This window comes from Lactuca virosa, chromosome 7 (assembly GCF_052849685.1).
Source record: "Lactuca virosa cultivar CGN04683 chromosome 7, Lactuca_virosa_CGN04683_v6, whole genome shotgun sequence".
NCBI lineage: Eukaryota > Viridiplantae > Streptophyta > Magnoliopsida > Asterales > Asteraceae > Lactuca > Lactuca virosa.
Window position 1 is genome coordinate 99,950,843 of NC_136432.1, and position 26,033 is coordinate 99,976,875.

Below are 26,033 nucleotides of genomic sequence, written 5' to 3' on the forward strand. Positions count from 1 at the left end.
CTCTGCAGCAGAAGATGTGGACCAAATGGTTGCAGCCTGTATTAAAAAGCATGTTTATTTTTTTTACATCTGTAGGCTGCTGCAATAAATTGAAATTTAAATAAACTGATTTTACAAACTGAAAAATAGTTTTTCAACACCGAAATTATAATAATTATAGTCTTAAAACATTGAAATTGTTGTAACTCATTTATGTTGGTAGTAATTACTCAACTATGTTTGTAGTGATTGCTCGTATTTATTTCATTCATTAGTAGCATTTATGTACATAAAAGTTACAACATTTATGTAGTTCATAAGTAGCATTTATGTATATAGAGGTTACAAGTTTTGGTTCCCCCACTCATTGCCCTATATAAAGGGTTTCCATATACTCTTGTATTTTATAGAACGCACATTCACAGGGTCGTTATTCTCTCTAATTATGAAGTACGTCTTTCTTGATACTCCTCGACTCTGTCTAAATTTTTTTCCATTTGGTATTATTTTGGGAAAAACAGAAATTTTTTATATGTCAAAAGTGAGATAAAAGAATTTGTTGAGTATTGTTTATTTTGATCTACTCGAGTTTGGACATGGACGTTTCTTTTAAAAGGGTTCAATGTCACGTAATCAGAATATGAGACTCCTTGTGATTTATTTTCTATACGGATAGTTTTTTCTTATGATGGACACACAAATTACAGTAATGGTCCCTGTACTCTTGATAACATATCATTTCTTTTGTCAAAATACCATAAGTAACAAATATCCTCCATAGTTCACGTTCGTTGTATTTTACTATAATTATTACCAAAGTCAGTATTAATGTCATTGTATAAAATTATTGGTTAGACAAATGTAACTTTTGTATAGTCATATATATGTGTATATATATATATATATATATATATATATATATATATATATATATATATATATATATATATATATATATATATATATATATATATATATATATATATAGAGAGAGAGAGAGAGAGAGAGAGGTAGGTAGGTTCATGTGTTCTAACTATCTATTGTGTGGATGTAAGAATGATTGTGGGTCAATCATTTCAAAAAGGTAATTTTGTACTTTTATATATACTCATTTTGGTAAAACAAAAATAAATTTTATTATATATGGAAAATCCCTATGAAAATGCAACAGTTTATATTTAAATCCCGATGTCTACATTACAGAAACCCTACGCTCAAAGTTTACCACTAATCTCCAATTTTGTTTTGCAGCTCTTCCGTTCATCATTCAGATGTTGCCGCCACTGCTATTGTCGTCTCTTGCTTCTCCTTTTCTTGCCAAAGTCTTCCCTAGTAAGAAATCTTCTCCAAATCCCCATTTTATTATTTGTTCATCTTTCTTTTATTTCTTTATTTTTCCTTTATGATTTTGCTTTATTGAAGGTATTCGTCGTCAATCCGTAAATGAACCTCTCAGTTGTTTATTAATTTCATATAGTGACTGCAAATAGCAAAAGTACTTTTCAATTGTTTATTAATTTTCATAACTAGATATACTTTTACAGTTTTATACTTTTGTAGTATATTAACAATTTTTTTTGTTATATCATAGTAATCAATAAAAATTTTAAAAGATGGGTATAGTAAATCCATAAAACAAATCATAGTCACAATACTTTTGTTGTATATCTGTTGAGTTACTTTTGAATATTATCAATTTTCAAAGTAAAGAACATTTCTACATTAATTGATCGTTTATATGATTTTGTTGTTTATCTTTTCATTAGTTTATTTTTTAACCACTAAAACGATTATTGATTATAGGTTGTTAAACGATTATTGATGATAGGTTGCCAATGAGAAATCAAAACATGGTTTTAAGCTTCATTCTAACTATTTTAATATGGAACAAGAAGGAATCAAAAGCTTTTAAATGTATTTCAATTTTTTCCTATGTTTTTGTATACCCACCAACTGTGTGATTTTCATGCCCACCAACTGTTTGATGTTATTCCTTAAAAACCCTTTTATTTTCTTTTATGTTCGGACCTAATCTGAGTCTTTTTTTCTTTATTCAGCAATGTTGATTAGTTTTATAAGTACCTTAATATGCTACCATCGTTCTTACGGAAAGTGTGCGTGGTGTTATAAGTATCTGATCATAATCAACTACTTAATGAAACATTAAAATGCTTTAATGTCCATCACATTCTATCAGAATGCTTATAATATCCATAGTAAATTCATTATTTTTTTTATCAATTCTAACATGATTCTTTTAACCAATTAGAAAATGTCAAGGCAAATATGGATGATTGTTGTTGTGGTGCTGTAACAAAAGAAAGCGATGGAATGATTTATTGAGATTGAGATGGTGATGAAAATTATGATAACATCACCAACATATTATTTCAGAATGCATCAATAGATTCTTTTAGAATGCATCGTCAACTTTTTACATGGAATCGAGTTCAAGAATAAGTGTATTCTACCAAGAATTACATTCTTACGATAATACATCACATTTTCGTAAGAATAGTTAGAATCAAGTTGATTATTTTGACCATTCAAGAATATCAAGTGTGTTTGTTCAAGTATTTTATTATAAGAATGCTATTTTTTTAAGAATTTTATTCATTTTTTATGACATTCTATTAGAATATGTATAATTATATTAAAATGCATAAGGCTATTATTTTGTAAGAATGTGTATGAATTTGTATATAAGTTCGATTGTCTATAAATATATAAGAACGTTGTTATTATTTAACTATGGGTTCAAGAATTTTGTTATTATTCAACAAAATTCTAACAGAATAACATTCTGACAGAACATTTTCATAGAACATCATTATAAAAAAATAACATTCTGACAGAACAAAATCGATTATGCTTACAAATTTCGAAATTGAATTAATTACAAAAATTAGATTTTTAAATAAAGAGAATTAATTATCCCTTGAAACCTAGAATTTTCCTTTTTAAGGTTTATATTAATTGACTTAAATACCCTTACAATGAAATTAGATGATATTTTTCAATTATTTTTAATTCAATAATATTTATTAATCATTTTCTTAAAATAACTAAAATGATTGGTACATAAACAACCCTACATCCATACAATAGATAGTTAGAATACAATAACCTAGTCATATATATATATATATATATATATATATATATATATATATATATATATATATATATATATATATATATATATATATATATATGTTTTTATGTTTTTATGTGCATATAGTTACTTATTTATGTGGCATAAATGGTTTTGACCTTTAAAATTCCTAAAAGTTGTTTTATAACTCTTAATATTGGTAGAATTTAAATGGTTTTTTCTCAAACGTGAGTTTTGCCATCTAACAAATACATATCACATTTATATCGACAAATTATGGATCATCTCTAATTACATCAATGACATTGATAACAAATTTAGATGATATGCTTGAATCAAACCATTGTTCGATCAATGAGAACTTTTTCACACTTGTGTTTCTCGAACTTGTCGTTTCGAAAAAAAAACAAAGTTCATTATAGTAAATCGTGTGTTTCTCGAACCTGTCGGTTCGAAAACAAAGTTTAGCAAATCGTGTATTTCTGGAACCTGCCATTTCGAAACACAATTTGTGCCAATGCAAACTATAAACATATAAACATGTTGTTTTATATGACAACTAAGCTCGTATCCCCCCTCCCCCCCACCCAGATTTTGTAGCTCAAATGGATGAATAAAGCTATTGTTCAACTCTTGGATTATGTTTTTCTTTTTCATTTGGTTTATGCTTTCCCATTTGAATAATACTTTTAGATTATGGTTTTTTTATGTAACATATTGATTAAGGTAATTTACATCTTTAACCCCTTGCAATGAAAATTGTTTGCAAAGTTTGTCCCTTTAGCCTTTTTATGAAAAGCGTGTGTTTATCAGGTACGCTGGACGTTCGTGGTCAGGGTTCAAACCCTAATTTTTAGGGTTTGGACCCTATTTAAACATCCTTAACTCCCAAGACCCCCTGTATTCATCAGCCTCTATCCCCATTTTCATCCATAGCGAACCCGAATCTCTTGTATGGGCATTTTTTAGCTTGAGTTTGTATTTTGGTGATCTTGAATGGGAGCTCAAAGACAACCTAGATCCAGAAGCACCTCATTATTTTGCACCACTTGGAGGTGACCTATATAGTCGGTACTCGGAGATGTGTTGTGTTTAGCTATCTTTTCAGAATGAGAGGTGAGTTTTCCTCACTATACATCTGGGTCGAAGGAACCAATGTCGGCCCACTAAGTTATGTTTCCTAACTGATAGGATGTTTCTGTGTGATAATGATCTATAGAATTGACTATGTGTCTGTTGATTGGTTATGTGTGTATCTATTGCATATATCAACATGGGATGGTGGGTTGAGGCTGTAGTGCTTTATGTTGTAATCCAACAAACTAGGGGCAATCTAATTGGGAGGTTGTGGGCCTGAGAAATCCAACCGAGAGATTGTGGGTCAGGGTAATCCAACTGGGAGGTTATGGACCCAATATGATATATTTAGGGCAATCTAACCGGGAGATTGTGGACCCAACATGCATCTTGTATATCTGTTTTGGTTGTGTGTGGTACTTTAGGGGAACTGACTAAGCTTTGTCTTACGGTTTAAGTTTTATGTTTCAGGTACTTCAGATGATCGGGGAAAAGCAAATGCGTGATCGTGCATATCCTTCTAATGTTATGTTATTCGATTTTCAGATATTCTTATATTTGGTTATTAATTTTGGGAACCATATTTTGTAATAATTATGACTTTTGGTTGGAGTTTAAAAATAAATCTTTTACCTTGAATTTTGGGATGTTACAGTTTATCTCGAATATGTTTCTCGATATAATTAAAGTTCTTTCCTTATGAAATTATTTTATATGTGTGACCGAATTTAAATTATTTTTACTTTTGGGCATGCATATTGTAACGGCCGGTCCCCGGTACGTAATTTTCATTATAAGTTTTTGCATATTTACACAGGGACTCGACGAGTTAGAGGCCCAACTCGTCGAATAGATGCGAATGTTGAACGCGGGTGGAAGAGTCTACTCGCCGAGTCGGAAGACCCGACTTGACGAGTAGACCTATCTATATGAAACCCTAAATTTGAGGGTTTGCACCCTATTTAAACAACTTATAGGGTCTCCACTCTAGCCTCCATCACCCTCAGACTCTCTTCATGAAACCCTAATAGAATATTGAGTGTTCTGGAGCCTTTCGTGCCATTTGTGTGTCTTTGAAGCTTAAAAAGAAGGAGGAGGCTTGGGAGATCAAGAGAAAGCAAGTAGATCCAAAGGTTTTGACACATTTCCAGCTCATTTGAGGTATAAAGCTAATACCTTGACTATTCACTTCTTAGATCTCCATTTAGGGCTATTTTCTACCTTTTCTAAGTCTTAGTGATGCCATATTCGAGATTTTGAGTATCAATGGGGTTGTATATCAGATCTTGAACCTTTAAGGGTTCCCATGGAATAAATGTGCCAACTTTATGGCCATGGGAGTCCCATGCACCATGTAAACTTCATTTTTGGTCCTTATGAGCTAGTTATCCCATGCATGCACGTAAAGTTTGTAACTTTACGTGCTATATCGATCCTAGGAGGTCAGATCTATGTTCTGGATGCATTAAGCCCGACTGAAATCGACTTGGTAGACTTGGACTTTGGGGGACTCGGTGAGTCGCTCACAGGACTCAGTGAGTCGGGTTATGGTTCCCCAACATTTTTTGTTTCTGATCGATCTGGTTGAGTCTAGAAGAGGACTCAACAAGATGGACGTAAATATGGACTTGAAGATCAAAGAACTCGACGAGTTCAGGGATGAACTCAGCGAGTTCAAGGCAATGTCCCAACTTATATGAAGAAGAACTCAACGAGTTCAAGGAAGAACTCGACGAGTCAAGGGCTAAACACTTCAACTTGTATGACGAAGGACTTGACGAGTTAATGGACAAGCTCGGCGAGTCAAAAGCAAAAAGGTCCCAATTCTGTATGTAGGAAAACTCGGCGAGTTCTTGAATGACTCGAAGAGTAGGATCGAAGTTCTAGTATTTTGTGGATTATGGAACTCAAGGAGTTGGTAGACCAACTCGGCGAGTTGAGTCAACCCGCTGTTGACTTTGACCAAAATTTGACTTTGACCAGGGTGTTGACCTTGAATTTGACTTTGACCTGAGTTGACCCTTGAAAGGGTTAAGAGTATGAAATGGTAATTAAGGAGATTGTTATGTATAGGAGTTTGAGAAGAGTTGATTCTAGCACCGAGGAGAGTTTAGTTACTGCACGACATTGAGGTGAGTTACCTTATAATAGAAGTGGGTCTAAGGAAGCAATGTCGGCCCACTAGTAGGTGACTGTAGTTGAGATGATTATCTTTTTGATAATTGTATGGTATGCCACTATCTGTTATGCTTTAGGTGCTAGTATGCTATGTGATTATGTGGTAGTGGTAGGGGTGATATAGTCCTAGTATCCGGTTGAAAGAGACCGAAGGGGTAGGCCATCGCCCATATATGTTAGGTACTATCCGGTTGAAAGAGACCGAAGGGGTAGGCCAGCACCCAGACTTGCTAGGCTGTATCCGGTTGAAAGAGACCGAAGGGGTAGGCCAGCACCCAGATATGCTAGACAGTTACAGGTTGAAAGAGACTGAAGGGGTAGTTCGGGCACCCAAATATGCCTGACAGTATGCTATTGTATGGTATATGGTATGATGGGGGAATTCACTAAGCTTTGTGCTTATAGTTTTCAGTTTTGTTTTCAGGTACCTCTTTATCGAAGGGGAAGGAAATGGCACGGTAGCAGCGCATCACACACACACACACATGATTTCCGCATTATGAGATTATTGGGATTGTACTCTGACATTATTACTATTTTATGATATGGTTTGAGACACGTGACTATGTTTTATGAGATGATATGAATCAACGATGTTTTTTAGTAAACTGTTTTATAAATTGCTTAATTGAAAAAAAAATTGGTCTTGAAAATTGGGATGTTACAAGTTGGTATCAGAGCCTTGGTTTGAAGGATTCGGACACACCTTTGGGGGTGTCTGGACTCAAATCGAGGGTCTAAAAGATTTTTACAAGAAAATATTTTTTCTAAAATTTAAAATAGAAGGTTTTGAGGGAGAACAAGGTGTGTGATGCGTGCAACCGGCTGAGCGCAAGTAAGTTTTCCCCAAGATACCCATACATGTTATGTTACGATATGATATGATGCTAGATTCGGGCTAAGGATCTAGGAAGGATGCCTTATATGCCTATTAAATGTGTATGAGAGTTGCATGCTAGATTAGGGCTAAGGATCTAGGGAGATGCCTTATGTGCCTGCTATATGTGCTTATTGAGTTACATGATGGAACTGATTAGTTAGTAATATGATGGCTTGAATAGGATATTTTTGGTATGGTTACTCAATGCTCGAATGCTGTTTGCTTTGTGCTTTTAGGGGTTCTAGTTATATTTAGCTAACTAGTAAGCGAATACGTTAAGTTACATATTGCGAGGACTAAATAATTTCAGAAGGTTAGGTCTAGCCATATTGCGCAGCTCTTGTTTGAGTCCAACCGTTGTAGGGTAGGACCTCTCATTCGAAGAATTATCTGGTCTTAGTAATATGTAATGGTATTTGCAAGCTAGTTAGGTAAAGGTAGTGGGGATTCCTTATGCAGCTGATGGCGGAGAGTAGGTCGGAAAGTTACCCTAGGGTAAGGCTAGGATGAGATTAGTGCAGAGAGCAGTAGTAGTAGAAGGGACTTGGTGAAGTCAAGGAAATCCTTGAGGAAAGTACGGATAGATGTGGAAGGTAGTATGGGCCTAAACTACTGAAAGCAGAGGATCTGTACTCGAGTCAAGGAGGGCCGAGATAGAACCAGGAAACTTGTAGTATGTGAGACCTCTCGAGGTTATGTATCACCCTGAAGATTATGTGTTTTGTTTCAGAATGGTGGTGATTACGCGACACAGAGGGGGAGGTTTAGGGTCAGGATCAGGTTCATGATCAAGTTCGGGATCGGGTGTCAAGCCAGTTGATAAGGGACTACGTGAGTTCATTGCTTCTGAGATCTCGAGAGGCATCCTTGAGTCGACCTCGGTGATTTTCGGGTCGATCAAGGAAGGGATTATCGAGCTGATGGAGGATCGCCTCAGGGCATTTCAAAGTGACATGGTTGCCACTCAGACAGGGACACGCACACTCTCCTTCAAGGATTTCAGGGGTTGTGGTGCACCAGATTTCCACGGGGTGAAGGACCCCCATTGTTTCCAGGAGGTGGATTGTAGACATTGAGTCTGCTTAGTTTACCAGCTTCTGCCCTGAGGGTCGAAGGTCCGGTATGCTGCAGGATGTTTGAGGTACCAAGCTCGAGATTGGTGGGAGGCGGTCAGTGATTCCTTGGGAGCCCCAACCATTAAGGCTATGACTTGGTCGGACTTTGTGACCATGTTTAGGGCTGAGCTTGCGCCAGCTGTGGAGCTTCAACAGCTGGCCAGGGAGTTATGGATATGAGACAGACGACGGAGTCGGTGGCAGAGATTACCACCAAGTTCAGGGAGAGGGCCTTACTGGTTCCTCAGTATGCAGGGGATGAGGAGATGCTGAAGTCCCGCTACCACGACATGTTGAGAGCTGACGTTCAGAAACATGTCAGCTACTCGGCATGCCCGACATTGGATGACATGATTGCGAGGGCGAGGAAGAGGGAGATTGACATTGAGCACATTCAGAAGAGGAAGGCAGAGACTGAGCAGGTTACTGGGGTTTCGGGGAAGAAACTTAAGGGATCCGACTCTAGGTCGAAGGGCCCGCAGGGCCGGGGCCGCTGTGGGAAATTCGGCAAGTCACATAAGGGAGCTTGCATGTTAGGGACATCGGGCTGCAATAAGTGCGGCAAGACTGGACACTTTGGTAGGGATTATACTGCCCCTACCCCCACCTTTCAGACATCGGACCTGATTTTCTTTCATTGCAATCAGAAGGGCCATAAAAAGGCCAACTGCCCAAGATTGATAGCAGCAGTGCCAGTGGCGGCGCCAGCTCCAGCGACCGTGTGGATTACGGATGGCCGACAGGGCAAGACAGATGCTCTGGTGGTGAGGAGCCGAGCCTTCCATCTGACCGCCGAGGAGGCACGTGCCACACCTGATGTGGTGACGGGTATGTTTTCTTCTCCCTACCTCTTATTTCATGTCGATTATGATATTTATGTGCTATGTTTTGTGTTACATTTAGGATCGTTACATGTGAACGACATCCCAGTACAGGTGTTATTCGACTCGGGGGCTACCCGATCATTTGTCTCTCTTGCGCTTAGCAAGAGGTTTTTTGATTCCTCAGGCATGTTAGACTTTCCTTTAGAGGTTGAGATTGCGGACGACTGATCTGTCTGGGCATCAGAGGTTTTCAGAGACTGCGTATTGAGGCTATATAACGAGCGTTACCTCGTAGATTTGCTTCCCATTCCGTTATGCGGGAACAATGTTATTATAGGCATGATTGGTTGAGCCCTAATGGGGCGATGATCGACTGTGCGCAGCAGCTGGTGCATATTTGGACCCCAAGTGGGGGAGAGCTGGTGATTTAGGGCGAGAGGCCACAACGAGGACCAACTTTGTGCTCAAGAGCGAGGGCTAGGCGCTACCTTCAGCAGGGTTGCGCAGGGTATGTCGCCTACGTTATGGATACCCGAGAAGCGGGTAAGGCGACCGTGAGTGATGTGCCAGTGGTGCGAGAGTACCCGGACGTATTTCCAGAGGAGCTGCCTGGGATACCTCCGGAGAGGCAGGTGGAGTTCCGAATCGAGCTAGTCCCTGATGCGGCTCCGATAGCCAAGGCACCATATCGGTTGGCTCCTCCTGAGATGCAGGATTTGTCTACACAGCTGCAGGAGCTGTTAGAAAAGGGATTCATTAGACCGAACAGTTCACCCTGGGGAGCCCCGATCCTATATGTGAAGACAAAGGAAAGGTCGCATCGGATGTGTATAGATTACCGGGAGCTGAACAAGGTAAATGTGAAGAACCGTTACCCACTCCAAATGATTGATGATCTCTTCGACCAGCTACAAGGGGCATCTTGGTTTTCCAAGATAGATTTGCGTTCAGGCTACCACCAGATGGGAGTCTAGGAGGTGGATGTGCAGAAGAATGCTTTTCGGACTCACTATGGCCACTACGAGTTTGTGGTGATGCCCTTCGGGCACACCAATGCTCCTGCCATGTTCATGGACCTCATGAACTGTGTATGCAGACCGATGCTGGATCGTTCTGTGATAGTTTTGATGGGTTTTAAGCACTACATCAGTCCTACGGTGTACATGCAAACCCTAAAGCTTTGGATCTAGTTTCTCTAATATACATGCAATAATCATCCAAAGCTCATAAACATATAAATTAGGGTTTAGCTCATACCTTGATTGTTATGTAGCAATAACAATCTCAATTCCTCTTGATCTCGACTCTTGAAAGCTTAGTGCCTCAAATGTTGCACCTCTAATGGAGTCACAAACACCATATGCAACAAGATGAACAAGGAGAGAGGGAGGAGGCACCAAAAACGTCCTAGGGTTTCTCTTAGAAGGTTGGGGACGTTTTTGGCTTGCCAGGGGTTCCTTTATACTTAGGCTATTAGGGTTTTCAACCAGGAAACCCTAATTTGACTGCTTAGGCCCTAAGCAGCCCATGGACTCCCTCCTTAGAGGCCTTGGACGAATTCTAATGGGTTTCCCCATAGATTTCGTCCACTCCAACTTCTATGGATTCCATTAGCCCAATATTCAACTATCACACAATTGATAGTTCTAGTCCCCTTTATTTAATTATTGTCTTTTAGCCACATAATTAATTCTTAATTAATTCTTGACTAATATTAATTAAACAATACGATTTCTCTCTTTATATATTATTCATATAATATATTAATAAATCATAATTAATCCTTTTTCTCCTTAATTCATCCTATCAGTTGTTATGGTGAAGACAACCCAAAAGGACCTTGCTCACAATCGGGTCAAGTACATACCAAAATAGTTATGGCCTTAGACACCTAATCCAACAGTCTCCCACTTGGATAAGTCTAATAACCATATTGTGTATGACTTCGGAACCTGATCAGCAATCGTAGCTTTCAAAAGCCACTATCGAACTCTGATCTTATCAGTAACGCTTCCTTTAGATAAGGGATCATATATTCCTCCATTCTAGATATCATATAGACATGAGACATGGATTATAATCATTCTCTCAGTCTATGTGTTGTTTCCCGAATTCCGATTTATGACGACTGACAACAGACTACAATTGAACACATCAACTTAGTCCAGGCTTGGCCAAGCACTTAGGGTGTCATCAGTAAATCATCGAGGGGCCCACAGATATTGCTTTTATCCCACATTGGGTAAAAGGAACGGATAAATTTCGACTCAATGCTCGCCTGTACCTACTCATCAAATCACACACAACAATATGTTTTATAACACCTGGTTACTGGTGCGTTTACATATTATCAATGTGTAACCAACTTGAAGAATACAACTCACACGTCTCGGTTTCAAGAATATAAGATATTATCGTCTCACCAATCACTCGTGATAAAATCCATGAAGCGATCCAAGTGAGTGTGGGTTTAATCCAATGCTCAAATCTTAATTCATAAGCACTCATGAACGTTGTAGCAAACTTTTGCTATGTCTAATACACTTTAGACAATCTACAAACCAATTCATGACAATATTCTTTCATACCTACTGCCAAAGTATGAACGACTGTGGAACGTTTGAATAATCTTATTATTCGGTAAGTCAAAACATGCAAAGTGAAACACAAGAATAATCGAATCCAATATGGCCCCAAACTTTTGAGTATAAATAAAACTCCTTTTATTTAGTCACCATATTGATTACACATTATTCATTGTATAATGTTTTAGATAATCAACTTATTACTTGAATTATAACAACAGTTGTCCCATGCTCCAAGCATGCACACTATGTTTACCTATGGTCCTTACTTTGTGAAACAAATCAACTGAACACATTTCCAATGATACTCATTTCATAATTCCCAATCCTTATCATTAGTGTAAGAATACCAAATTCTTGCCACTATTAGAATATGTTAGATTCAAACATTTTATGCAATTATCCTTTTGTAATCTTATTGCACAAAAGTCACCAAGACTTTGCCAATGAAATTACAAATTTCTCTATTAGAGATTCCTACAAGGCAATTCCATAGATACGAAGTCTCACATTCAAAGTACATTCCTTTAAACATCCTTATTGCATAAAAGTTTCAAATCTAGACATGGATTCTCAATATCCAACGCCAAATATGGAAACATTTCCATATTTTCCATATGAAAACTCATTATTAATAGAATCATATCTATTCATAATAATGTCATTATGATCCATTCAGTACTATACTTCCAACTGCTCATAAGCGACCAATCCTTAGCGAACCTTAGATTGTCCTTGACAGTTGTTTAATTATTTTAGTCAAATTCGGTTCTAGTCCTTTTTCCATCTTGATGCCCTAGGCATTTGGAAAATTTTAGAACGGTCGAATATTACAACATATACAATCGATCCTATACCCGAAGCGTATGGGACACAATTCATAATGGAAAACGTGACACTTTACCAATTCCTTGCTATAATATTGCCATATATAGAATCCTTTTAAGTTGAATCTTTTCAACATAACATCCATATATGTCCTTTGACTAAATTTCATTAAAATTTCTCGATCCAAGCTTTTAGATTTTGAAATGAAGTATAATATTCTCTCCCTTAATTATAGAAAAGCAACTTTTCAACCCCTGCAACTTTGCAATGTGAACCTTTTGTTTTCTATAATTAACATTGCTAACTTGCAACACTTAAAATAATAATCATGCTCCCACTAACATGATGATTATATCCATACCAACATAACATTTATGCTCCTACTAGCTTTGACATGTATTCAGAAAACCATTGGACTTCTAGAAGGCAATACTTATTGACTTCCAAAGTTCATATTTCTAATACGATATGCTTCGATAAGCCTTTATCTAAGCTTCTAGAAAACAACTCATACACATTTCCTTAGATAGCTCACATGTGTGTCTAAACAATTCTAGAACTTATATCAATAAGTCTCGAATGTTCAAAGTAATTGCCAAATCTCACAATCCGAACTATGAAGAGGGATGTCGTAGTCATAATCGAATTTGAGAATGCAATTTACATAATCGCTATCTCATTAAAATCTTCCTAGTGAAAGCGTTTCCTCACAATCATTTTCATGAAGGAGGGAAACCTTATGACACTTAGATTTTATGGTGTATGTGTTCCTATCCATGTGAATTTGTCATAACCATAATCATAAGAAAATGTTTGTGACAAATCCAAACTCTTATGGATAGAACTTGTTCATTCTTTATTTCTTGCCATCAAGGGTCCCACCATTGCTTCCAAGTCTTTTAGTAGTTCCCCCTACCTATTAATGTACTTTCCGTTGATCAAGGTGCATTGCCTCTATGCAATCATTTGAGAACTCATAGAACTCATATGCATAGTTGACTTTAAACTGGAATGGCACAGAAACAAAAAAATGTATCAGCACGATAGGTTACAAACCTCGAGTCGTGCGCTAGTGTTTAACAATAGGTTTACCCTTGATTAGTTTTTGAAACTTTTCAAGATCATTTAGGCTCCCACTGATCTCTTGACATATAAGATTCTCTTGTCAAGAAACATTTCTTGACAAAACAAATATTCAAGAGTTAGTGTAGGTCCTTATCAAGGCAAACACTACACACAATTGGTCTTAGTTGGTCTCTGCCTTATCCAAGACATCACAACTTACCAATTTTAAATGTGCAAGATTAAGAAAAACATTTTCTTCTACTCCACATTTGATGAGTGTGTTAAAACTATTGGATAAGGTGTCTAAGTCCATAACTATATTTGAGATGTACTTGACCCGAGCCGGCATGGTCCATTTGGGTTGCACTTCACCCGAACAATTTATATGGATAATCTTTTGAGAATAGTATAAGTTATGATTTATTAGTATATTATAATTTCTAATATATTAATATGAAATCATACTATTTAATTAGTATTGATCTAAACTTAATTTAGAATTAATTTGGTGATCAAAAGTGTGACTAATTAAATATGGACTCTTGTATTTATATAGTGTGGGCTAATGCTTATTTAGAATGGGATAGGTTTGCATGGTAAGTCCATGGATAGTCCATGGAGCTTTAACCCATGGATCTCATGGAAATGAAAGGTCATGGGTATTAGGGTTTACATGGATATAACCCTAATCCACCACACTATATAAAGGAGTCCTTGGCACTTGAAATTGCACTAGTTTTTGTGTGAGAACTAAGGGTGGCCGATTTCTAGAAGTATTCTACTATTCTCTCAAGTTTCCAAGGTTTGTGGTGATTTGTGACTTCCATTTGAGGCATCCACATTATTGGTGCTACGCTCTCAAACTCCAACCAATCAACCACTACTAAAAGATATGTAACTCTACTAGCTTATTATGTTTCAAAGTTCCCCATGCCATGCTAGTTAGGTTAAGAACCTTGGAAATTTTTTTTTGGATGTATCTTAGTAAAACATAGACCCAAGGTTTTTAGGGTTGCATATACACCATATGAGTGTTAGAATGCTCAAAACCCTTCAGTGGTATCAGAGCCTAGACTTGTTTTCTTGATACTTGATGCAAATTGTTAAAAAAAGTCGAAAAATAAGCAATCTGCTGAAGGAACTCGCCGAGTCCATGGGGGGAATCGACGAGTCCATGCCTAAGATCATCCTACTCGTCGAGTAGGTTCATGCACTCGACGAGTAGAATGCCCAGAGTGCATATTTTCGAGTTTTGCTGCTGGAAATGGACTAGAAACATTACCCAAAACTGTTTTGGTCTTATAAGACTTGTTTTAGATGGCTTAATGGTTATGCTAATCCATTTTCAATGGCTATTATCAAAATTTCAAGTCTTATATGTGTTTTTTATGATTCTTGAAATTGTTTATATGAATATTCATACACTTATGAGTTTAGAAGATCATAGGAATTATTTGCAACTTGCTTCGTAGTTTAATTCTTGATCATTATGTGTTTTAATGGAATCCATAATTTGTCCACAAGTTATGGATTACCAAAAGTCACTCTTTTAAAGTCCATTAAAGAAACACATAGGTTACATAAATTGAAAAGTCTCTCATTTTAATAAACCATTAACTCATAAGTTATGAAAGATGAAAAGTTTTGAAACTTACAAAACTTACCCTCAAGTTTTTGGAACATGTAAAGTCTCAGACACTTTGGTAAAACTTTAGTTCCAATCCCTACAATTTTAAAAGTTAAAATTCAACCCTTATATTTTATAATATTATAAGTTAATATATATATATATATATATATATATATATATATATATATATATATGTGTGTATAAGAACAAGTCGTTTTACCGTTTGTAGGCCTCATTCACGAAGTCGATCTATAAGGGGGGGTATAAGGTTGTTGCCTATAAAATGGCAGCTTAATGGGTGTCCACTCTCACCCACCGCTTCCTTGACTGGTGGAGGGTCGTTAGCCGAACGGGTAGGACAATGACTTTAATCCTCATTAAAAGTATGATGAATGTAAAGTAACTAAATGTTTTTATAAATTCCCAATCTTAGTTACTTTAGGAAAATGTGAATAAGGTGCTAACCCATGAAATTACACTTTTCACTTTGATTAAGTCGTTAGTGGAGCGTGTGCGGTTAACCGACACACTAACCTGGACTTAACAAGGTAGGAAAAGGGTGGCTTAAGGTTTATCATAGGTCGGTCGAGCGCGTGTGGTTAACCGGCATATCGATTGAGTGATAAACATTAAGAGTACCAAGTAATTTGCATGCTTACTTCACACCTTGTTTTGTGATCCTCGGCATCCTAGTCACAAAACTTGAAGGGCACACTCGAGATTGAAACATGTCATTGAAAAGTTCAATGAATCTCAAAGAATCTAGGAGTTTCAAAACCAATTAAAATCTAATAATTTATTTCTTTTTTCATGGTGGAAATTGGTGAATCGTCATTCACCTACCATCAAATATTTTATAGCTTGGATTACGACATCCCTATTCTAAGTTATAAAATATTGTGTTGGGTCCTAGCCTTAATCTTACATTTGGGTGTCTTATTAAGGACTATCTTTATATCTAATCTAAACTTGTCCTTCTTCTTTTTCAGATGTCTTCCAACAATGTTGCATCTGGCTCAAACCCTACCGGCTCCTTCTCTCTCATGAACCTTTGTGGGAGAGTCATCTTCGATGGATCCAACTTTATGGATTGGATCAGGAACATCAGGATGGTCACTCGGTATGAGGACAAGGAATATGTCCTCGACAAGGAGCTTAAGGAACTTGATGAGTCGTCTGCTACTCCAGAGGAGATTGCTGAGTTTCGAGCAAATGAGAGAGATGCTACTAAGGTGGCATGTATCATGTTGGCCACGATGACAGCCGAGCTCCAAAATGCCTATGAGGACTTTTATCCTTTTGAAATGCACCAGGACTTGATGGACAGGTACCATCAGAGTGATCATCAAGAGCGGTATGAAATCATCTCCTCCATGATAACAACCCGGATGAAGGATGGTGAATCCATCATCCGCCACATGCATAAAATGCAAAGATTCGTGGACCGTTTGCTGAAATTGAATGTGAACGTCCCCGAGGAGTTGGCAATTGACATCATTTTGCACTCCTTACCTTCGTGCTATGATAAATTTTGGATGACATATCACATGAACAAGGAGGAAGTTACACTCAGCAAGCTTCAAGGACTTTTGAAGACCGCGGAAAGTGGTTTTAAAGGTAAATCGGTTGTTACTACTCCTACTCCTACCGCCGCTCCTGTTCTGGCTATCGGGAAAGGTAAAGGGATGAAGAGGAAGAGCCCTTCGAAGGGTACCAAGGTAAAGTCCCTTGATGGATCCTCTTCAAGTGGAACCAAGAAAGGTTCTGTCACTCCTTCTGCTAACCTTAATGAGGCTGAATGCTTCTATTTCCATGAAAAGGCACACTGGAAGCGAAACTGCCCAAATTACTTGCAAGATGTTAAGGATGGGAAAGTGAAACCCAACCATGCAGGTATTTACACTATATTGTCTATTAGTTCACCCTATTCTAATTCTTGGGTCCTTGATACAGGTTGTGGTATTCACATATGTTATGATTTGCAGGGACTAAGAAGAAGTGAGAATGTGGAGCATGGGAAGATAAACTTGATCATGGGGAATAGGAAAGTTACACCTGTCACCAATATTGGAGTTTATTCTTTGTTGCTAAGTAGTGGGTTAACATTAGATTTTAATAAATGTTGTTACTCGTCTGAAATGGCAAGAAATATTATTTCCTTTCATGTTTTGTACAAACAAGGTTTTACCTTTTCGTTTGATAATGAATGTGGTGGTATTAATGCTTTCTTTAATAATGTTATTTATTTTAAAGTATTACCTTGTGATGGTGTGTATGAAACTGTGTCTGTTGTAGATAACCTAGGAAATAATGTGTTGTGTATCGATTCTTCCACTAGCTTGGATAAAGCATCATTATGGCATTGTCGTCTTGCACATGTAAGCAAGAAACGCATAGGCCAACTCCAATAGGATGGAGTCTTGGATTCATTTGACCTAAAGTCAGATGATAGTTGTGAATCTTGTTTGCTTGGGAAAATGACAAAGTCACCCTTCACTGGTTCTTGTGCTAGGGGTGAGGGTTTGTTGGATCTCATACATACTGATGTGTGTGGACCCTTCTGAACTGCCACAAGAGATTCTAACCGCTTCTATATGACTTTTACTGATGATTATAGTAGATATGGATATGTCTATTTAATCAAGCATAAGTCAGAAACCTTTGAAAAGTTCAAAGAGTTTATACAGGAAGTGGAGAATTAGTTGGGCAGGAACATTAAGATGCTTCGATCCGGTCGAGGTGGTGAGTATCTTAGTACAGAGGTCCTTGACTATCTTAAGGAATATGGGATTATAACACAATTGACACCTCCCAGGACACCGCAGCTTAATGGTGTGGTTGAGAGGCGTAATCGAACCTTGTTGGATATGGTTCGTTCCATGATGAGTCGAGCTTCACTACCAAATTCATTTTGGGGGTATGCCTTAGTGACTGCCGCTCATATCCTTACTCTAGTCCCTACAAAGAAGGTTGCCAAAACACCTCACGAGATGTGGATTGGAAAAGTTCCCAATCTAGATCACATCAAGATTTGGGGTTGCGAGGCTTTTATGACTCGAAGTGAGAGGTGTATTTTCATCGGCTACCCACATAAATCCTTTGGTTATCTCTTCTATAGACCCAGTGATAATGTGGTCTTTGTAGCAAGGAGATGAGTCTTTCGAGAGTGAGAGAGAGAGAGAGAGAGTTCATAAGCCAAGGAAATAGTGGGAGGCAAATTGACCTTGAAGAAATTCAAGAGTCAAGTGGTGAAGGAACCTCAAACCCTAGCAATCAACCTGAGGAGGAAACTCCTGTTGATCCGACAGACGAGTTTGTACCTCTGAGGCGTTCGACGAGAGTTAGGAATGCACCTGAGCATTACTATGGTTTCCATATTACTGGGGAAGGTGATACACTTATCAGTGATAGCACACTGGTAAGTCTGGATGAACCTAACAGCTACATGGAAGCCATGGCAGGCCCTGAGGCTGCTAAATGGAAAGAGGCTATGGACAGCGAGATACAGTCCATGTATGACAATCAAGTTTGGAACTTGGTTGACAATGTACCAGGTCGTAAGACAGTCGGGTGCAAATGGATCTTCAAGAAGAATACCGACATGGATGGTAATGTACACACTTATAAGGCGCGACTAGTTGCAAAGGGCTTTTCTCAAACTTCGGGAGTTGATTATGATGAGACATTTTCACCAGTAGCAAAGATTAAGTCTATTAGGGTTATGCTAGCCATTGCTGCATTTCATGACTATGAAATATGGCAAATGGATGTCAAAACCGCTTTCCTTAATGGGAGGTTGGCTGAGGATGTTTACATGAGTCAGCCAGAGGGTTTTGTCAGCGTAGAGTACTCTAATAGAGTGTGTAAGCTTGAAAAATCCATCTATGGATTGAAACAAGCACCTTGCAGATGGAATCTTTGTTTCAATGAGAAAGTCAAAGAGTTTGGTTTTTCGAGGAGCGAAGATGATTCATGTGTATATGTCAAGGCTAGTGGGAGTACAATTAGCTTTTTGGTATTGTATGTGGATGACATACTACTCATAGGAAATGACATCCCAACCCTGCAGGAAGTGAAGTCCTGGCTTTGGAAGTGTTTCGCTATGAAGCACCTTGGAGAAGCTGCCTATATCCTAGGGATAAGGATTTAGAGAGACAGGAGTAAAAGACTAATTGGACTTAGTCAAAGCACCTATGTGGATAAAGTTTTGAAAAGGTTCAACATGCAGAATTCCAAGAAAGGTGACTTACCGATCTAGCATAATGCCAAACTGAGCAAGGCTCAGAGCCCGAGTACAGAGGATGAGATAGCTCAGATGAGTCAATTTGCATATGCTTCCGCTGTTGGCTCGATCATGTATGCTATGACTTGTACTCGTCCTGATGTGGCCTTTGCGTTGAGAATGGTCAGCAGATATCAGGGGAACCCTGGCAAGGCACACTGGACTACGGTACAGAACATTCTCAAGTACCTGCGAAGGACGAAGGACTGGGACCTTACCCTTGGTGGAAGTGATGACTTGAGAGTAGTGGGGTATAGTGACGCTAGCTTCTAGACTTACAGGGATAATTTCCGCTCTCAGTCGGGCTGGGTCTTTACCTTAAACGGATGAGCAGTTACTTGGAGAAGTTCCAAGCAGGAAACAGTGGCTGATTCAACTTGCGAGTCAGAGTATATAGCGGCAAGCGAGGCAGCAAAGGAGACTATATGGCTAAAGAACTTCATTGGAGACCTTGGAGTTGTACCAGCTATAAAGGAGCCTATGGAAATTTTCTGTGACAGTAATAGTGCGGTTGCCTTAGCCAAGGAACCGAGAGATCATGGAAGATCCAGACACATTGACATAAAATATCACTTCATAATACATAAGATAGAAGAAGGACTCCTTGTGGCAAAGAGGGTATCATCGGATGAGAACCCAGCAGATCCCCTCACGAAGGGACTGGGTAGGGTTAAGCATCTCCAGCATGTGAGGCGCATAGGGCTGAAGGATGATATTAGTTTCAGTAATTAGATAGCCTTGAAATTTGTAAAGTGTAATTGACATTTGATTATGAATAAACGTTGTTGTTTATTTATGAGTAAAGTGTTACTATCTTTTGTCAATCGTTTACTATAATTTCATTTTTCATGTTTTGACTTCCAGAATAATTATGTTATGGTATATCATATTATTCAAATTCTCCACATTCGGTCGTATGCTGGAAGTAGATATGAATCAAGACTGTCATGAGTTGGCTTGTAGATGTATAAGATGTTGTACATAGCAAGAGTTGCTACAACACTCATGAGTACTCATAAGTTCTGAGTTTTGGATTCAACCCACGCATACTTGTATCACTTCATGGAATTTATCTCGAGTGATCGTGAGACGGTAATATCATATAAATCTTCAAACCTAGAGATATGAGTTGTTGCCTATGAGTTGGTTATGCATTGATTGTACGAAAACGCATCAGTAACTTGATGTCATAAAACGTACCTTTGTGTATAATTTAGCAAATAGTAGGACAAGCATATGAGTCGAAGTTTATCTGTTCCTTCTTGGATTAGAAGCGATATTTGGGCCCCTCGATGATTTGGTTTTGACCTATGTATCGGGCCCGGTCAGAACTAAATTGATGTGTTCAATTAAATTCTATGTCAAAAAAATCGGAAATCGGGAAACAAACTGTTGGACAATAAGTAAGACATTGTTCCATGTATTTGTCCGGATGATATCTAGAACAGAGGATTATATGATCACTTATCTAAAATGGCACTTCATAATTCAACAGAGTTTTAAGAGCTACGATTGCCGGTCGGTTCCTGAAGTCATGCTTGCAATTATAGTTATTAGACTTATCCAAGTGGGAGACTGTTGGATAAGGTGTCTAAGTCCATATCTATATTTGAGATGTACTTGACCCGACCTGGCATGGTCCATTTGGGTTGCACTTCACCCTAACAATTTATATGGATAATCTTTTGAGAATAGTATAAGTTATGATTTATTAATATATTATAAGTTCTAATATATTAATATGAAATCATATTATTTAATTATTATTGATCTAAAATTAATTTAGAATTAGTTTGGTGATCAAAAGTGTGACTAATTAAATATGGACTCTGGTATTTATATAGTGTGGGCTAATGCTTATTTAGAATGGGCTAGGCTTGCATGGTAAGTCCATAGATAGTCCATGTACCTTTAACCCATGGATCTCATGGACATGAAAGGTCATGAGTATTAGGGTTTACGTGGATGTAACCCTAATCCACCACACAATATAAAGGAGTCCTTGGCACTTGAAATTGAACTAGTTTTTGTGTGAGAACTAAGGGTGGCCGATTTCTAGAAGTGTTCTACTATTCTCTCAAGTTTCCAAGGTTTGTGATGATTTGTGACTTCCATTTGAGGCATCCACATTATTGGTGCTAGGATCTCAAACTCCAAGCAATCAACCACTACTAAAAGGTATGTAACTCTACTAGCTTATTATGTTTCAAAGTTCCCCATGCCATGCTAGTTAGGTTTAGAACCTTGGAAAAACAAATTTACATGTATCTTAATAAAACATAGATCCAAGGTTTTTAGGGTTGCATGTACACAATAGGAGTGTTAGAATGCTCAAAACCCTTCAAAAACTTCATAAGATGTGTCACTCAAGTCACAATCTTGGAGTATGACTCTAAGACCTGATTTTGGAACGAAGTATGATTCACCTATTGATTTAACCATTTCAATAATTTCCGATTCCTCTTCTTATCCATACCAGTGCACTAAGTTTTACTTAGAGGGTCAATTGTGATATGGCTTCACAATCAATGAGACAAGTACTCTCCCATCTTTTCAGATTAGAGAAACGTTTATCTTTCTGCCTTATTGATTCTTCTTATTCGTTCTGCCATTCATTGAAACTCTTTCAACAACTCAGAATTTCACTTAATCTTATAAGTATAACCATATTTACTCAGCTTTAGTAAATCGTGACGAATATTTTATCGTTCTTTGTGGTGGACTTGACCCGTGCACAACATTGTGTACCAGCTCTCCTAGTCCTTCACTTGACTCTTTGTCAAGGAATTAGTCTCAGTTTTCCAAATATGAAGGTTCTTATTCATCATACAATACAAGTTGTATGATTCCAAGTTTCTATCCAATTGAAACTCAGGCAACAAGAATCTGTCCTTATTTGGTAAATTCTCGACATTACCACAAATAACATAACTAAGAATCACATCCATTTCAACATTGCTAAAAATAGAAACATTCAAACACCAATTTTAATAAAATCCATCGCAAGGAAACATAAATAAGACAAAATCAAAATTTATTTTATTGCGGAAAAATCTTGTCCTTACAATGCGATTTCAAATGAAAACTATGTATATATTATTTAGCAATCTATCCTAACTCTAAAGTAGCAGCTAAAAATCCGATCTTCGAATCATGCGATCGAAATCCATTTCTTCATGACCAGATTCAACTCACTTCTTTCTTTTAAGCTTCCTTTCTTTTCTTCGATCCTACAAAACACCAAATGTAATCTTATCACATCATGCATTAAGAAACTAAAAAAAGGAACTTAATAGAGTTAGATAGTGGATTTTACCTGAAGTAGAGTCATACATCTTGACTCTCCCATCTCTTATATCTCTCAGGTAGTCAGGGCAGCTTCGTAACCAATGCCCCTTCTCTTAGCAGTAGAAACACACAGATTCTTTGGGAATGGAACAAGGGACTATCTCAGACTTAGCCTTTCTCTTGCGTAGAGAAAACTTTTCTGGACTTCCAATGTTGCCATTGCCCATAGAAGGTTCGGTTATTGATTTACCAGACAAATTTGCTCGACCAGTGCGCCAAATCATTGCTGATTCAGCAGCAATAAGCAAATAAGTCAAATCAATGAGGGTCACGTCGTGTTCCATCATATAGTACTCTCTAACAAACTTACCATATGAATCGGGAAGTGAGTAAAGAACCAATTCAACACCCAACTTCTCCGAGACATCGACGCCTAATATTCCCAATCTATCAATATGCAACTTCATATCCAAGACATGAGCGCATACCGACTTTCCATCTTCGTGTCTTTTCGCCAATAGAGCTTGAGTGACCTTGAACTTTTCAATTCTTCGAACACGTGGGTCAGGGAGAATTATCGGAGGAGGTGGAGGAAGTGAAGCATGATTTCCATTTCCACAATCCAATCGTGGAATATCATCTTCATGTGGAAAACTTTTCCAACGGATTCAGGAAGACCATAGTTGTCAGACTTTGACATCTACAAAACGAGAGAAATTCAAGTTAGTTGATTGGAATTCTTGATATAACACACAAATGAAATATCAAGGCTAGGACCCAACACACTATTCTACAATTTGGAAGAGGGATGCCATAATCCAAATTGCAGAACATTTGAAGGTAGGTAAATGACGATTTACCAATTTCCACCATGAAAAACGAAAATTGAAAATTAAGTTTTAAATGTATTGAAACTCCTAGATCTTTTGAGATTCATTGAACTTTTATATGGCATGTTTAAATCTCGAGTGTTCCCTTCGTTTGTGACTGGGATGCCAAGGATCACAAACAAGTTGTGGATAACCGTGCATATATACATGGTGCCCCCAATGTTACAGTCACCTAATCGACGTGTCGGTTAACCACACACGCTCCATTGATCTATGAGAAACATCGAGTCACCCTTTGCCAACTTTGCTTAGAGCTAAATTAGTGTGCCCGTTAACCACACACGCTCCACTAACGTCTTAGCACGGGTACAAAGTGTAATTTCATGGAATAGCACCAACTCCACATTTTTCCTTAAGTAACTAATATTTGGGAATTTATAAAACATTTAGTTACTTCGTATTTCATTATACTAATAATGAAGGTTGTGTCCTATCCTACCCATTCGGATAACGACCCTCCACTAGTCAAGAGTGCGGTGGGTAAGAGTGGATACCTAATGGCGGTCTTTTTGCAGGCCGCTTCCTTAAACACCCCTTATAGACCAGCTTTGTGAATGAGGCCTACTAACGGTAAGACTGACATTTTACTTATATATATATATATATATATATATATATATATATATATATATATAATATTAGACTTTTAATTTTATATATAGTATAAGGGTGTATTTTACACTTTTAAAATACTAAGTGGTTTAATTTAATAAATTATACCTTTTCAATTTAATTAAATATAAACCATATCATTATGGATTTATTAACTCTATTTTAATTATACACTTAATTAATTTAATAAAACCATAAGGGTGTAATTTGAACTTTTCAAAAACTAAGGTTTTAGAATTTAACATTTTTCAAATTAGAACTTTTAATCAAAAATTTAAATTCCAAAACTTGAGGGCAAGTTTTGAAACTTTTCAAAACTATCTTGATCAAATTACAAATAATTTAATTAATGAAATAATAGGTAGTTATCTAAATTTGACGTAATTTAGTTACTTGCAAGATAATTCATCAAATAATTCAAATAAATCAAGTTTATCACATAAGGGAATGATTATCTAATTAATTTGACAATAATCTTCTATTTTGGTAAGGATAATCACTCCAAATCAATAAAAAACGGATTTTATCAATTAAAAATGTTTTTGGTAATTATCCCACAGCAGAATATGGCAAAATCCTGAAATTCCTGCTTCTGACCATTTGACTCGTCGAGTTCCCAGTGGACTCGGCGAGTGCACCATTGGACTCGGCGAGTCCAAGCTCCATAAGGAAGAAGTTTCGACTTTTAACAATGAATGATCATGTAAAACATCAAATACATCAAACAAACAGCCTAGGCTCTGATACCACTGATGGGTTTTGAGCACTACATCAATCCTATGGTGTACATGCCAACCCTAAGGCTTTGGATCTAGTTTTTCTAATATACATGCAATAATAATCCAAAGCTCATAAACCCTAGATCTAACATACAATAATCAAATCAACATATGAATTAGGGTTTAGATCTTACATTGATTGTTATGTAGCAATAACATTCTCAATTCCTCTTGATCTCGACTCTTGAAGGCTTAGTGCCTCAAATGTTACACCTCTAATGGAGTCACAAACACCATATGCAACAAGATGAACAAGGAGAGAGGGAGGAGGCACAAAAAACGTCCTAGGGTTTCTCTTAGAAGGTTGGAGACGTTTTTGGCTTGCCAAGGGTTCCTTTTATACTTAGGCTGTTAGGGTTTTCAACCAGGAAACCTTAATTTGACTGCTTAGGCCCTAAGCAGCCCATGGACTCCCTCCTTAGAGACCTTGGACGAATTCTAATGGGTTTCCCCATAGATTTCGTCCACTCCAACTTCTATGGAGTCCATTAGCCCAATATTCAACTATCACACAATTGACAGTTCTAGTCCCCTTTATTTAATTAATGTCTTTTAGCCACATAATTAATTCTTAATTAATTCTTGACTAATATTAATTAAACAATATGATTTCTCTCTTAATATATTATTCATATAATATATTAATAAATCATAATTAATCCTTTTTCTCCTTAATTCATCCTATCAGTTGCTATGGTGAAGGCAACCCAAAAGGACGATGCTCAGAATCGGGTCAAGTACATACCAAAATAGTTATGGGCTCAGACACCTAATCCAACAAGTTTTCATTGACGATATATTGGTTTACTCCAAGACGCAGGAGGATCACGAGGAACACTTGCGGGAGGTGTTGGATACCCTGAGGAGGGAGAGCTTGTACGCCAAGTTCTCCAAGTGTGAGTTCTG

General features: G+C 37.4%; 1 long non-coding RNA gene across 1 annotated transcript; it reads left to right on the forward strand.

Moving 5' to 3' along the window:
* The first annotated feature begins 395 nt into the window (after nt 1–395).
* On the forward strand, nt 396–2,534 carry LOC145123897 (uncharacterized). The gene is made up of 3 exons (XR_013715403.1): nt 396–429; nt 1,231–1,311; nt 2,249–2,534. It is a non-coding gene; the product is annotated as an uncharacterized LOC145123897 (long non-coding RNA).
* The last annotated feature ends 23,499 nt before the right edge of the window (nt 2,535–26,033 follow it).